Here is a 9,739-nt window from a genome sequence, read left to right on the forward strand (position 1 = left end):
CCAGGACGATTCCGTACTTCAACAATCCCTCCTGTTATCAACAACATGTCCCAGTTTGGGAATGAGAAAACATGGACCCCCAAAGTAATATGCCAAGGCAAAGACTAGGGCAATACCACCAGTTGACTTTAACTTTTAGCATTTCCTCTTGCAAGCGCCATAATTTTTCCCTAATGGCCAGGGATGAGTGAAGGGCCTAGTTTGCTGACAATTAGTATGAGGAAATTAGTCTCATTCCATTCTGCCTCAACACCGTATGCCCAGCTCTCCCAATCTGGTGGCTGCTCGGGGGCTCACTCCATTTCTTCTGAAAGGGAGAGAAAGGGCATCTACCCTTTCTCCCCCTTCAACTTTTTTTTTTTTTTTAAGCACAGGATGATCATTAAAAAATGACAACATCACAAGGAATGCTGATTCAGCTTTAGTGTCCTTCTATTATAACTACAAATTAAAATGCGCCGGAAAGATATTTTGAATTTTATACTATGTATTTAAGTAGACATTTAGAATTATAAATATTACTGTAATATTTGATGTATTAAAATTATTCTGGTATTTAGGAATAAGCTTAACCCAGAAGACAAAAGATCAGTGCACTAAAAACTGTAAAACAATATAAAGCAGTCACAGATGAAAAGATATCTGTGGTCATGGATTAGAAGAAGCAATGTTAAAATGCCCAGACTACCCAAAATGATTTACAGATTCAGTGCAATCCCTATCAAAATCCCAATGTCAATCTCTAAAGAAATAGAAAAAAAATCTTAAAATTCATATGGAACCACAAAAAAATAATGAAAGCAATTTTCTGCAAGAAGAATGAAGCAGGAGGCAATATACATTCTAATTTCAAACCGTATTACAAAGCTATAGCAATTAAAACAGTAGGGTACTGGCACTAAAAAAGACATATAGACCCAGTGGAACAAAATAGAAAACCCAGAAATAAACACACATATATGGTCAACCAATGGTCAACTGATATTTGACAAGGGCCTAAGAATACACAATGGGAAAAAGGCAGTCATTTAATATATGGTGTTGGGAAAACTGGATATCCACAGGCGAAAGAATAAAGTTATACCCTTTTCTTACACCAAAACCAACTCAAAATTGGGTGGCTCAGTTGGTTAAGGGTCTGACTCTTGATCTCAGCTGAGGTTATGGTCTCAGGGTCGTAATAAGGAGCCCTGCACCAGGTTCTGTCCTCAGCAGGGACCCTGCTTGAGATCCTCTCTCTTCCTCTCCCTCTGCCCATCCTCATGCTCCTGCGCTCTCTCTCTAAAATAAATATTTTTAAAAAATTAACTCAAGGGTGCCTGAGTGGCTCAGTAGGTTAAGCCTCTGCCTTCGGCTCAGGTCATGGTCTCAGGGTCCCGAGATTGAGCCCCGCATCGGGCTCTCTGCTCAGCAGGGAGCCTGCTTCCCCCTCTGCCTCTGCCTGCCTCTCTGCCTACTTGTGATCTCTCTCTCTCTCTGTCAAATAAATAAATAAAATCTTTTTAAAAATTTTAAAAATTAACTCAAAATAAACTAAAGACCTAAACATAAGACCTGAAATATAAAACTCCTTGAATAAAACACAGGGGAAAAAAATCTTCTTGATGTTGGCCTTGGTAATGATTTCTTGGCTATGACACTAAGAGCACAGGTGACAAATGCAAAAATAGACAAATGGGATTGCGTCAAACTGAAAAGCTTTTGCACAGCAAGGGAAATAATGAACAAAATGAAAAGGCAATCTATAGAATGGGAGAAATTATTTACAAACTGTATGTCTGATAAGGGGTTGATTTACAGAATATATAAAGGAACTCATACAATTTGATTTTTAAAAACAGCAAGAAGGGGTGCCTGGGTGGCTCAGTGGGTTAAAGCCTCTGCCTTCGGCTCAGGTCATGATCTCAGGGTCCTGGGATCGAACCCCACATCAGGCTCTCTACTCAGCAGGGAGCCTGCTTCCCCCCACCCCACCTGCCTCTCTGCCTACTTGTGATCTCTCTCTCTGTCAAATAAATAAATTAAAATATTTAAAAAATAATAAAAAATTAAAACAGCAACAAACACAAAGAATTACCTGATTTAAAAATAAGCCAAAAAAAATAGACTTTTCTATAAAGAAGGCATATAGAGGACCACGAGGTGCATGAAAAGGTGCTCAATATCACTAATCATCTGGGAAATGCAAATCAAAAGTACAATGAGGAGACACCTGGGTGACTCAGTTGGTTAAGCGACTGCCTTCAGCTCAGGTCATGTCCTCAGGGCCTTGGGATTGAGCCTCACATGGGGAGTCTTTTTCTCCCTCTCCCTCTACCCCACCACCTTGCTCATTCTTTCTCTCTTTCTCAAATAAATAAATGAATAAAATTTTTAAAAAAGTTTAAAACTACAATGAGATAGCACATCACACCTGTTAGAATGGTGTCGACAGTTAGCAGGTGTTAGGAGGCATGTGGAAAAAAGAAAATCTTTGTCCCTGTGGGGATATAAGTTGATGCAGTCACTGTCAAAAACAGTATGGAGACTCCTGAAGAATTTAAAAATAGAACTACCAGATGATCCAGCAATCCCTTTTATGATCCTATATCTAAAGGAATGGAAATCAGATATTAAAGAGCTATCTGCACTCCCATGTTCATTGCAACATTATTCACAACAGCCAAGACATGAGAGTAATCTCAATGTCCACGGGCAGATAAGGAAAATGTGATGCTCTACAATACTACAGACTTAAAAAAGAAGGCGATCTTGCCATCTGAGATAATGTCGGAGAAACTGGAGGACAAACACGACACAAAAGGACAAATACTACATATCACTTACATGAGACATCTGAAATCCTCAAAACCATAAAAGCAGAGAGTAGAATGGCTGTTGGCAGGATCTGGGAGAAGTCACCATGGGGTTGTATTAGTGAAAGAGTCCAAAACTTTAGTTATACAAGAAAAAAGAATATTCTGTAACCTAGGGTCTCCAAAACATTTAATGTGGTATATATTGAAGATTTAATTAACCAGAAATCTTGAAGATTTGGTTAACCGGAGATCTTGACTCATTTTCAAGTAAGGTTTTATGAGAGGCAACAGAAAAGAAAAAATAATTTGAAATCCAGTCCTATTTCAAAAAAGTAACATCACTGTATGCCTTGGGCCACCTTAATCATTTTTACCTTCTTATTTTATATTACTGTATAATAAAGCTTTACCTTGAGCCCACAGAAGATTGTTAATTTTGAAAGATATGTCACAGACAGGCCTTGTGTGTCTAGAGACAACTCAAAAAAGTGAAGAAATGGGAATGTTTTCAATCAAGCCAAGTCAGATTTTCAGCTGTCAATCAACACTCTCCTCAGCCCGTCATCTTCCCCCTGCAGAAAGTATGGCGTCATTTCTTGGCCTGACTGCTCAGCCCATGGCCCCAACCCAAGTCACAACATTTCAGATTCACTCTGTTTTTCAACGTTTTACCACTGAACCTGCTGGTGTTTCTAAACCCCCTTGCTCATGCTGTCACCCACCTTTTCAGAGACTCAGTGGGTCATCTCACAGCTCTGTTGGCTGTGTGCCTTGCCAAATGAAACACAGTGTACAAAATACATACATTATTAGGTCAGGCATTTGGAGAGCTCTTTTAATCCACTAATTTCCAAATCATTTTTCTCATTTTGATCGAGTATGTTTTCTTGGAGGAGAGGGAGCTCAAATTTGGGTTCCACTTTATAAGAAAAAAAAAGAAAAGAAAAGAAAGCAAAGTTTGCCTAAATGAAATGTTTCCTTACTTTCACCTCTGCCTACCCTCCCCTGCAATAAATAAATAAATAAATAAATAAATATGGCATGTTTGTGGGAAATGTTCTCTTCACCATAGTACTTTTTCAGGAAAAAAATGCTTAATATAATTTTTAACTTTAACTTGGGAGGGCACCGGGTGGCCCCATGGGTTAAGCCTCTGCCTTAGGCTCAGGTCATGATCTCAGGGTCCTGGGGTCGAGCCCCACATGGGGCTCTCTGCTCAGCAGGGAGCCTGCTTCCCCTCTCTCTCTCTGCCTGCCTCTCTGCCTACCGTGATCTCTGTCTGTCAAATAAATAAATAAATAAATCTTTAAAAAACAAGCAAACAAACACACAATTATTAAAAAAAAAAAAAAAAAAAAGACCAACAACAAAATCCTCCCTACACCTTCACTTATCAAAGGACTTAGCTTTCCTCCTGACATTGTTAGAATGTGTCCGGGTACCTGGGTGGCTCAGTCAGTTAAGCATCTGCCCTTGGCTCAGATCATGATCCTGGGGTCCTAGGATCGAGTCCCGCATCAGCTCCTGCTCAGCAGGGAGCCTGCTTCTCCCCCTCTCTCTCTTCCTGCTGCCCCCACCCCTGTGCTTGTGCTCTCTCTCTGTCTGTCAGATGAATAAATAAAATCTTTAAAAAAAAGAAAAGAAAGTGTCTCCAGCAGCCTATGGTGGGACACTCATGTTAAATGTCAGTAATGTTGGAGGTAACAGCTTTATGGTCTTCCTCCACAAGTGCAAAATTCAGAACACACATGGAAGGATTTTAGATTTAGTCAAAGGAACGAGGCCATGGTCTGGAGAGGGTGCAGGAGGATGAAGCAGTGTCTGAAGGGGTCTTCAGGGGGCAAGGCACGAAACAAAAGTCAGTAGGAATGCCTGGCAAAATAAACTAAGTGGCCCTCACTCAGGGCCCTGTGAGGTACAAAAGCCAGGCCTGCTCCACACAGAGCAGCTTTCACGCTGTGCAGAATGTGACAGGCCTGAATGGATTCAGAGGGGGCCGGGGCACCGGCGGGGGCAAGCTCAGAGGGCATGGTGTGGGGGCTGACGGAGGTTGAAGGAAGGAGTGTCAAGAGATAGAATCCGTAGGATCTGGTGACTGACTGAATATTTGAGGGGAAGTTAGTGGGGCAAGTGTCAACAGCGGATCCCAGGTTTCTCTTCAATAAACATTCCGGACCGATTTGCCTTTGTTCTGGTCATATCCCTGTGTGGCATCTCTTCAGCTCCTAATTCAAAAAGCTTATATGACAATTCAATGTATTAGTGTTTTTTTCTCTCCAGATATCTTATCTTTGCAAATCTTCATAGCAAGATGATGATCTTCTGAAGAACTGAGGTGATCTCTTTTATGTCTCCAAAGAGTCTCCCTCTTCAGGGTTTCCACCAAAGGGAAGAAAGTGGTAGGCATAAAAACGCCTGCACAGATCCACAACTCAAATGATCTGGCCACCCTAAGACTGTTGGAGGTTGGGGGTCATGACATCACCAGTCCACACTTCCTGGTAAGAAGGTCAATATGCCAGTATCATTTCCAAGTCCACACCCTCTGTGGGGATCATCTCACCTGTGTTGTTAGGGCTCTGTCGATTCATGTTGGGGAGAATGCCCTCATTACAACAAGAAGGAGTTGCATAGACTTGGTACAAAGAGCAAAGCCCGTAGGCACTAGACTACATCCAGTGGTTAGGCAGCCCCCCATTGCCTCAAGGTCAAATCGGAATTGTGCCCTTTATCTAAATTTCATTGGGTTTTCCTTTTACAAAGGCACATGACAGGCAGGTAAAGAGCATGTAGGAGGGAGGCAGAGGGGATTCCAAAGGAGCCCATATTCAGGGAGAAAGTGATCTTTTGCAACAGAGAACCTCGTAGGAAGTCAAACCCCCAAATGCAGCCATGAGGAAGATCTTAGACTTGAGAATGTATCACCAATGAAGATATAATGCTTTAGTATTAGATAATATCTTTTTTTTTTTCAAATTGCCCATAGTTTTTAAAAAATCAACTTCCTGGCAACAAGAGCAGCAGCTGTTTGTTCTGCCAAAAAGAAAAAAAAAAATCCTCACGTGCAATTAAAATTACAAGATAATTGAGAGCTATCAGGTGATACCTCCTACAATAAATCATGAACTTTTCAGCCTCCAGTTACTGAGACCTTAGGAGAATAGAATATGCAGGAAATATCTCAGGATTTAGCTCCCAAATTGAATAAAGAAATCCACAACTGACCTTAATACTAAACACATAGTTACTAAGAAAATTTTAAATAACCATGTTAATCAACTGCTCCCCTGTATTATTGCAAATGGAACAAGTCACTTAAGCCATGAAAGAATCATTACATACAGTGCTATCATTAAACGACTCCTACTAAGGAATTCCCAAGGGGTTAACCTTGGCAATGATCAGTTATTTACAAGTCCTTTTTTTTTTTTTTTCTTTCTCCAAAGTGTTCAGAATCCAGAAGGCAGGGCCTTTGGGAGCAAGGACAACACTTTATCTTCCATCAATAATAAGGGTGGTTGACATTAGAGACAGCCAGGTTGGCAAACCTCCTCCTGCTGTTAAAGATTCAGTGATTAAGACATGACCAAGTTCCTGCATTCGGGAAGGAGGGCCGTGGTCGGCCAGTGAGGAAGGGCAGCTTCAGGCCTGGGAATCAGTGCTGTTAGACTTGACTCCAGCTGGAAGCTGTGGCAAGTCCTGGGTAAGTGTCACAGGCAACACACAAGCACCAGGAACCCTTTCTCTGACCACCTCACCTCCACTCACCTCGGTGCTGCGAGGTACCTTTCACACTGCGGCCATAGGATGTTTCAGAAACCCATATCTTTTTTTTTTTTTTCAGTGTATTCATTGTTTTTGCACCACACCTAGTGCTCCACGCAATCCATGCTCTCCCCAATACCCACCACCTGGTTCCCCCAACCTCCCACCCCCCACTCCTTCAAAACCCTCAGGTTGTTTTTCAGGGCCCATAGCCTCTCATGGTTCACCTCCCCTTCCAATTTCCCTCAAATCCCTTCTCCTCTCCATCACCCCATGTTCTCCATGCTATTTGTTATGCTCCACAAATATGTGAAACCATATGATAATTGACTCTCTCTGCTTGACTGATTTTACTCAGCATAATCTCTTCCAGTCCCATCCATGTTGCTACAAAAGTTGGGAATTCATCCTTTCTGATGGAGGCATAATACTCCATAGTGTATATGGACCACATCTTCCTTATCCATTCGTCCATTGAAGGGCATCTTGGTTCTTTCCACAGTTTGGTGACCATAGCCATTGCTGCTTTAAACATTGGGGTACAGATGGCCCTTCTTTTCACTACATCTGTATCTTTGGGGTAAATACCCAGTAGTGCAATTGCAGGGTGATAGGGAAGCTCTATTTTTAATTTCTTAAGGAATGTCCATACAGCTATATGTAGAAGAATGAAACTCGACCATTCTCTTACACTGTACACAAAGAAAAACTCGAAATGGATAAAAGACCTCAACGTGAGACAGGAATCCATCAGAATCCAAGAGGAGAACATAGGCAGTAACCTCTTCAATATCAGCCACAGCAACTTCTTTCAAGATATGTCTCCAAAGGCAAAGGAAACAAAAGTGAAAATGAACTTTTGGGAGTTCATCAAAATCAAAAGCTTCTGCACAGCAAAGGAAACAGTCAAGAAAACAAAGAGGCAACCCATGGAATGGGAGAAGATATTTGCAAATGACAGTACAGACAAAAGGCTGATATCCAGGATCTATAAAGAACTCCTCAAACTCAACATACATAAAACAGATAATCATATAAAAAAATGGGCAGAAGATATGAACAGACACTTCTCCAACGAAGACATATGAATGGCTATCAGACACATGAATAAACATTCATCATCACTAGCCATCAGGGAAATACAAATCAAAACCACAATGAGATATCACCTCACACCAGTCAGAATGGCTAAAATCAACAAGTCAGGAAATGACAGATGCTGGCAAGGATGCGGAGAAAGGGGAACCCTCCTACACTGTTGGTGGGAATGCAAGCTGGTGCAGCCACTCTGGAAAACAGCATGGAGGTTTCTCAAAATGTTGAAAATAGAACTGCCCTATGTCCCAGCAATTGCACTACTGGGTATTTACCCTAAAGATACAAACGTAGTGATCCAAAGGGGAATATGCACCCGAATGTTTATAGCAGCAATGTCTACAATAGCCAAACTATGGAAAGAACCTAGATGACCATCAACAGATGAATGGATAAAGAAGATGTGGTATATATACACAATGGAATACTATGCAGCCATCAAAAGAAATGAAATCTTGCCATTTGCGACAACATGGATGGAACTAGAGCGTATCATGCTTAGCGAAATAAGTCAAGCAGAGAAAGACAACTATCATATGATCTCCCTGATATGAGGAAGTGGTGATGCAAGATGGGGGCTTAAGTGGGTAGGAGAAGAATCAATGAAACAAGATGGAATTGGGAGGGAGACAAACCATAAGTGACTCTTAATCTCACAAAACAAACTGAGGGTTGCTGGGGGGAGGGGGGTTGGGAGAAGGGGGTGGGATTATGGACATTGGGGAGGGTATGTGCTTTGGTGAGTGCTGTGAAGTGTGTAAACCTGGTGATTCACAGACCTGTGCCCCTGGGGATAAAAATATATGTTTATAAAAAATTAAAAAAAAAAAAAGAATGGCCAAATTTAGCAAGACAGGAAACAACATGTGTTGGAGAGGATGTGGAGAAAGGGGAACCCTCTTCCACTGTTGGTGGGAATGCAAGTTGGTGCAGCCACTTTGGAAAACATACATCTGATTCAGTTTCTCCCCAGCTTAAATAATTCAATGGCTCCCCTTTACCATTAGGGTACATTCCTAACTCCCCAACAGGGGTCTATAAGGCCCTTCCTTGAGCGTGCCCCCCATGCCCACCCCATCCCTCTTCCCCCTCCTCAGTGTTACCCCATGCTGTTTGAGGTCCCTGAGCTCCGCATGCATTTCCTCTCCTGCCATTTCCACTCTGCCTGGAAATACCACTCCCTTGCCCTAGCCTACTTTTATTTGGCCCCCATATATTTTTTTAAATTATGAGATGTTTCATGGGATTGCATGAAACACACATGGAGAATTACAAAGATTATTTTATAAGGGGTGCCCGTGTTGCTCCATCAGTTAAGTGTCTGACTTTTGATCTCAGCTCGGGTCTTGATATCAGGGTCATGAGTTCCAGTTCACGCTGGACATGGAGCTGACTTAAAAAAAAAAAAAAAGAATTATTTCTCAAGCTTCACAGAAGCCCACATCCAGAATCTTCTTCCGTGCCTCTCTAGAAGCACAACCCCTCTCCTCCCCCACTTTTCCTTGGCTTCCTTTCTGGCTTTACCATCTTTGGATGCATTCCCCAAACAGCAGTCTGTTTCTGCCCACTTCCTGAATGTCCTGTGAGTGCCTTGCCTTTCCTCCCCTCAAAATGTATTTAAGAGATTCATCCAAGTCCTAGAGTGTAGTTGTTGCTCACTTATTTTCATCACTGAAACTATTCTACTGTACAGCTAAACCACTGTCTATCTGTTCTGCTAGGAGGGCATGATGGTTTCCTTTGTGGGTAGCTATTTCAGAGAACAGCGGTGGGAACATCTTACAGACACAACCAATGCATATATGTGCCCATACAAAGAGTTGCATGCTCTTTCCTAGGGTATGCAAACCCGGACCGGAACTGTTCTACATGATGCCAAACTGTTCCTCAAAGTGCTGGTACCAGTAGGCATTTCTCCAATGGTATATGTCAGTTTGCTTCCCTCTGTTCATGTCTCAGTTTTGATGACTGCCAGGCAGAAAGCCTACCCTGAATTTTAAAGTCTGGATCAGGTGCACCTCCTCTGGACTCTTTCAGCCCCTATGCTTACTCCATAATCCTGTGAACCATCTCTTGTTGCG

The sequence above is a fragment of the Mustela nivalis genome (genome assembly GCF_964662115.1).
Source record: "Mustela nivalis genome assembly, chromosome: 1".
Taxonomy (NCBI): domain Eukaryota; kingdom Metazoa; phylum Chordata; class Mammalia; order Carnivora; family Mustelidae; genus Mustela; species Mustela nivalis.